Source organism: Perognathus longimembris, chromosome 9 (genome assembly GCF_023159225.1).
Source record: "Perognathus longimembris pacificus isolate PPM17 chromosome 9, ASM2315922v1, whole genome shotgun sequence".
Classification (NCBI taxonomy): Eukaryota; Metazoa; Chordata; class Mammalia; order Rodentia; family Heteromyidae; genus Perognathus; species Perognathus longimembris.
In genome coordinates this window covers 31,049,950-31,057,065 of record NC_063169.1, presented here as the reverse complement: position 1 = coordinate 31,057,065, position 7,116 = coordinate 31,049,950, and the positions used below count along the sequence as shown (strand labels likewise).

The 7,116-nt window shown below is 38.8% G+C and overlaps 1 pseudogene; it reads right to left on the bottom strand.

Annotated features, from left to right (window-relative positions):
- Positions 1-3,014: 3,014 nt before the first annotated feature.
- Positions 3,015-6,830, bottom strand: LOC125357565 (annotated as a pseudogene).
- Between the last annotated feature and the right edge of the window lie 286 nt (positions 6,831-7,116).

The window sequence follows — 7,116 nt, the reverse complement described above, 5'->3', positions numbered from 1 at the left end:
TTTTTAATTTGAGATAGGAATATTGAGATAGGACTGTGCTGATTTTATCATAATACACTGTCAAATTATCACACTGTATCTCATGAATTACTGCAACTAAAGTAATACATAAAAATAAAAAGCATTAGAGCATATTGAAATTTCCCACGTTTTCAAAATAAATTCCTAGTAAGTTCAAAATATATCATTTTCATTTATTAGCATGCATACATATAGGGGGATTTCACTATCACATTTCCAATCGTTTATATGGTGTACTTTCATATATTCTATTTTATTATTAAAATGCTGAGATTAAAAATTTTATATATGAGCCAGGCACTGGTAACTCACATCACCTCCTAGCTACTCAGGAATCTGAGGATTGAGTTTCCTGCCCAGCCTGAGAGGAAGGTCTGTGAGACTCTTATCTCCAATTAACTATCAAAAATTCAGAAATAGAGCTGTGGCTTAAGTGGTAGAGCTTAGGCCTGAGCACAAAAGCTCAAGAACAGTGCCCAGGCCCTGAGTTCAAGTCCCAGATGGGAACATATGCAAAAACATTTTTGTACATAAAAAAAATGCAAAGCCTGTAATGTTGTTTAAAAAATTATGACTGGGGGGGAAGAGGAAAAGGGAGGGGGGGGAGATGAGGCAGGAGGTAAAAAATTGTACAAGAAATGTTCCCACTGCCTTATGTATGAAACTGTAACCCCTCTGTACATCACTTTGACAATAAATAATTATGAAAAAATTATGACTGAAGTTAGATGTGAGAAAAATTCCATTAATTCCTCAGTGTGAAGCAAAAGGTTTATTGGAAGTTAAAAACTTTTAATTTTTTATAAATATGATGTACAGATGGCTTACAGTTATGCAAATCAGGTAATGATTGCATTTCTTTTGGACAATGTCACTCCTTCCCTCTCTTTTCCCTCTCTTCATCTCTACAGGTAAATAGTCACCTATAACACCAGAACAGTTCATCTTACTTGGATAAACTCTTTTACATAAACAAAGTTCAAGGAATGAAGCAACCCAAACACACTAGAATCTTGCTCCAATGCTACTTCTATTAGAGCAGTTCCTTGCAGTTTTCAAATCAGCCGTTTTCTTCCAGTATAGTTTAATGGGAAATACTGGCACTTAAAACCTGAACAGTACATCCTAGCTGATGAGCTATTAAATATAGAACCTGTCCAAGCAACTGAAAACCACAATTCAAACTTACAACTCGAACCTCCCAAGTAGTTAGAATTACAGGTGTGATCCCAGTTAAAGTTTTGCTGTTTTATTATGATCTGTTTTGTATTGGTTTTAAATTAGGTATTACTGCCAATAGCGCCCATAGGGATACAAATGCTTCCAAAACTAAAAGAGTACATTATACTTGGATGAGTTATTAAAGACATAATTGAAACAGTAGAGTCATTTAAACACTTGAGGATTATACTTTAAACTACTTTTGTAAGAGGTGCTTCACGTGGTTTTCATATCAGCTGTTTCTTCCAATATGGCACATAGGGAAATATTAGCATCTCAAAAACAAACAGTATATCTTAGCTGGATGAGCTATTAAACATATACTTAGTTCAAGGAGTAGAACAGTGTGAACAGCACAGGGTCTTGCTTCTATGCTTCTTCCAGAAAAGCAGATATGTACTGCTTTTAAATAAGATGTATCTTCTAGTATACCCCACAGGGAAATGTCGATTCCTAAAACTAATGGTACATGTTAGCTGGAAGAATTCTTCAAAATAGACTTAGTGTAAGTAGTTGAGCAACTTGAATACACCAGGATCTTGCTCTTATGATGATGTGATAAAGCAGTTTGTTTTCAAATCAGCCATTTCTTTTTATAGAGCCATTAGGAAATATTTGCCTCTAATATCAACAGAATACATTTTTTCTTGATGAATTCTTTAACATAAACTTAGAACAACAGAGCAACTTGTCGCCCCAGAATTTTGTGACTATGCTTTTTTCATATTGCGTTCAAATCAGCCATTTTCCCTATATATAGCCTATAGGGAAATTACTTACCTTTAAAACTAACATAGCACATTATGGCAAGATGAGCTCTTAAACCTCAACTTAGTTAAAGCAGTAGGGCAGCTTGAATTTGCAGAATTTTTCTCAGAAGCTGATTTCTTAGTAGCAGTTCCGTACTGTTTTCAAGTTAGCTATTTTCCCCAGTATTGACCGTGGGAAAATATTCACCTCTAAAAGCAAAATTGTACATGTTAGCTGGATAAGTATTAGAGCAAGTTCAATGAACAAGATCTTGCTGATAATCAATCTATCCATATGAATAGATTCATAAAACTTTTAATTTTATTTTTTATCTTTATTGAAAAGGTAATGAGCAGGAGGGTTACGGTTACATAACTAAGGTGATAACTACATTTGTTTTTTAAACACTGTTACCCCATCCCTCATTTTCTCCTGCTATTTCTAGCAGTGTAGCCCTTAGTGAAATATCAATAAATATCTGATGATGAAATACCTAAAATAAAATAATAGTGTGTCTTAGCTGGAGGAGCTCTTAACCATAGACTTTCAAGTAGTAGAATGATTTGAACCCTTAGGATCTTGATCCTACACCGCTTTTATATAAAAGAGCAATTGCATAAAGCATTCAGATGAGTCATTTTTCCTGGTATAGCCCCTACAAAATTATCTGCTCTAAAACCCAAACAGTACATTTTAGCTGATGTATTCATAAACAATATTTTGTTCAAGTAGCAAAGATATTACTCTTATGTTTACTCTTATGCTGCTTTTGTAAGAGAAATACTGTAATAAGTTCAAATTACCCATCATCTCAGATATAGCTCATAGGAAAATGTCCACCTTTACTGGACATTTTAATAGACTCTAATCATATCTGAATGAACTCTAAAACATAGAATTAGTTCAAGTGCTAGATCATCTTGAACCTGGGGTGATCTTGCTCCATGCTGCTTTCAAATAATCCATTACTCATGGTGTAGCACATAGAGAAGTATCTGCTTTGAAAATAAGCATGGTACATTTTAGTTGGTACATTTTGGGTGAGCTCTTAAACACTGACTTACTTCAAGTAACAGAACAACTTGAAGACATAATGGTCTTCTTCCTAATCTGATTTCATAAGAGCAAATCTGAAATGCTTGCAAATCAGCCCTATCTATCCCCAATATAGCTCATAAGCAACTAAATGTCTAAACACCAAAAGGAAACTCCTGAGTTGGAATGGGTCCTTGACATAGGAGAAGTGGAGCTTTGTACCCACGAGATTATGGTTGCTATGCTGTTCTCATAACAGCAGTTTTATACTACTTTCAAACCAGTCATCTCTCCCTCTATAGGCCACAGGAAAACATGGGCTATATCTGAAGTAATGTTTAATGGAATTTATTATAGTGCTTCTCTTATAAACGCAACATGGGAATAAGACCTCATGTAGTCAAGTTGCTTTGCTACTTGAACAAAGTCTTGTTTATGAGTACATCAGCTAAAACAAAAATGGCATATCTTATGTGGATTAGCTCTTTAAATTGGAGTTACTTCTAGTAATACAGCAATGCAAATGTACTAGAATCTTGCTCCTATGCTGCTTTAAGAGAAAGTGTAAGCCACCAGTCCCAAGCTAGAACTAGGCTAAAATAATTTTAAATTAATAAAAATTTCACAACAGCCAGGTGCCGATGGCTCATGCTTATTATAATCCTAGCTACTCAGGAATATGAAATCTGAGGATGGAGGTTTGAAGCCAGCCTGGGCAGGAAAGTCTGTGAGACTCTTCTCTCCAATTGAATTATAGAGAAAGTTGGAAGTGGTGCTGTGGCTTAAGCAGTAGAGTGCTATCCTTGATAAAAAGGAGCTTAGGGACAGCACTCAGGCACAGAGTTCAAGTCTCAGGACTGGCAAAAGGAGGAGGGGAAGGAGGAGGAGGGGGAGGAGGAAGAGGAGGAAAGTTCTGTAAAATTTTCAAATCAGTCATTTCTCTTGGCATGGCCAAGAAATATTGGCCTCTCAAACTAAAATGGTACCTGTAAGATGGATGAACTCTTATCATACACTTAGTTCAAGTAAGAAAGTTGAACACATTAGAATTTTGTTTCTATGCTGTTTTCCTAAGAGACATTCCCTGTAGCTTTCAAATCAGCCATTATCCCATTATAGCCCATATAGAAATAATGGTCTGTAAAGTCAAAACAGTACATCTTAGCTGGATGAGCTCTTTAACATAGACTTAGTTTATGTAGTAGAGCAACATATATCTACAATACTCTTGCTCCCATGCTGTTTTCATAACAGTTCAGTATTGCTTTCAAACTAGTCATTTCTTTTGATACAGATTTAGGAGACTATCTGCTCTTAAAATCAAACTAGCACATTTAAAAGGATAAGTTTTTAAATATAGACTTAGTTTAAGTAGTGGATTAACTTGAATTCACTTGGATCTTCTTTCTTTCTTTTTCATTTCTTTATTGTCAAAATGTCATAGAGGGGTTACAGTTTCATAAGGCAGTGACTATATTTCTTAGGATCTTATTTATGTTTATTCTGCTTTCTTCCTTTCTTTTTTTAACTTTCAGCCACCATTTTTAAAATTTAATTTTATTGTCAAGGTGATATACAGAAGGGTTACAGTAACATAAGTAATGAGTACATTTCTTGTCATTGTTACTTCTCATTTTTTGCCCACTTTCTGCCACCCAATCACCCTCCTCAAGTTGTAAAGTTCATTTCCAATATAGTGTCTTGTGAATATCACTGTTGCATTGGTTTGCCCTTTGTTTCACTATTTTGTTGTTTCCCTTCCCTTCTCCAATTCAGATAAACATATATACAAGACACAGTATACCAAAATCAAATACAGTGACAACAGGGGATAAACCAAAGGGGGAAAAAAGAACACATAGTACATTAGAAACAACAACAAAGGAAAACCTCTTATTTCCATATCATGGATCTTTCTAATGTCAAACTGTCTTCATTTGTTCCAATATCTGTCCCAAACAGTCCTGACCATCCCAACAGCCCCTTCTTCATGGCCAAATTTATAAAGCTACACCTGCCACATGTACAATGTAGCTATTGTCCCTGGAAACAGACTCTCCAGACTTAGGTGCAGTTTTGCTATTCCAGAGTAAACCAGGCTCTAATTTGTCCCAGTTCCTCAAACCTTCCATCATCTGCCCCCACCTTTATCATCTCCCCCTCCACCAACAAAACAGAAACCAAACATCAGCTCTCACATCTTACCAGCACACAATGCAAAACATTCCCAGAACCTGCACTTCACAGGGTGATCTGTGTCTGCTCTCAACTACATTGAGATCCACCCTTGACTACCTATGGCCAGATCCCACGTGTATAGCTTGAATTTCCAGAGGTTCTCACTTCTCAAAGGGCTGCCTCTTCTTTGGAGTTTTTGCCACAAAGCAGGCTTGATAAGTCTTTCATTCCTGTGTTCTTAACCAAATCTGTCTCTCTCTTTCTTCCCTTTCTTTCCCTTCTTTTCTGTCTCCTTCCAACTCCCCATATCTGTACACATGGCTATTATTAAGCAATTTGGTCTTATGGGAAATATCAGGGAAGATTTGCAAGAGGAAGCAATGCTTAAGTAAGGATCTGAAGGATGAGTAGTTCATTTGAGGAAGAATAATAGTCTAGGCAAAGGGACCAGTGTTAGATAGCCCTTCTGATCAAAGAAAATGCTTTGAAAGTATTGTCTTGCCATCAACTTTGCACTTCGCTTATGAAAATAAAGTTCAAAGCAGGAAATTCACACATTTGCTTTTTATTTTTGGCTTGCTCTTTGTATTTTAGTATTTTTGTTGGTTTCCATCACTGATGGAATTTTTCACTCAGAATTCCTCAGAACTAAATCCATTCATAGGGAATTGAGAGAGTGAAAATAAATTTCATGCCATGGAGAAAGAAATAAATGATAACAAGAATAAAAAGGAGTGGAGGGACCTGAAAACGAGCTAACAGCATCACTTCAGTTCCTAGCTGGCTCCCTATGGCGGTACCACACAGTCCTTTAGGATCTTCAGCTCCCCCAGCTTGGTTTTGCCAGTGAGAGGTCTGCCGAGAAGAACCACCGCTCAGCGCCTGGCCCCACTCCTTTCGCTGCCTGACACCGCGTCCTCACGTGGCTCCCGCATCCAGTCCACGCTGAGCACTGCGCACCTGAGGTCTTTGCCTGTGGAAAGGCGCAGACGGGGCTGAGCTTCACAGTCAGAATTGGGTAGCTCAGGAATATCAGGAATATCCTCTAGCATGTTGATTGGTGGCGCTAGGCAATAGACTGGCAGCCGGCACCTGTCTGCTAGCTCCTCGTAGCACTCTGTAAGTGCACCATGTGGAAATGTTAGGTTTGCACCATCAAGCGCCCTGAGTGCCGCAGCATTGGCACCCCACGTCTCGGTCTCTGTCCGGACTTCAAAGGCTGCGCAACCAAAGTTCCAAAACTCGGCCCTCTAGCTGCGCAGTAGTCTGTCTGTCACAGGACAATTGCCTTTCCATATTCGTTTCTCCCTTTTCAAAGGCTGGTTGGGACTTAAGGGTCTCCAGTGGGCTGACAGAGCAGAGCTGTCCTGCTGGGCGCCCTGGGGCGCTCTCCCTCCGCCCCCTCCCCACCTCGCCTTCCCCCGCCCCGCCCGGCCCGGCCCAGCCCGGCCCTGCCAGAGGAATCTGGGGTTTGAAAGGCAGAGCTTCACACACTTGCTGGATAAGCGGGTTACCACCAGAGCCATGCCTTCACCCCAGCCTTTTTTTGCTCTGCTCAAAACCTTAGCACTCAAATCCAGCTTTTGTATCATCATTAGCAAGGTCTGTATTTACCCTACCGCCATCTGCTGGTCAAACTCTTGTAACTATTAAAAAAAACCCCAAATTTTCTGGCTTGACTATCAGCAAATAGGTTAGCTCCTGCTAGGAGCCAGTGGCTCATGCCTCTGAACCTAGATGCTCAGGAAGCTGAGAGCTGAGAATCTCAATTCAAAGCCAGCCTGCACAGACAAATCCAAGACATTTGTTTCTCTAATGAACCAGAAAAAATGCTGGAAATGGAGGTATGGCTCAAGTGGAAGATTTACCAGTTAAGTAAGAAAAAAAATCCATCTATAATGCTGACCCTCT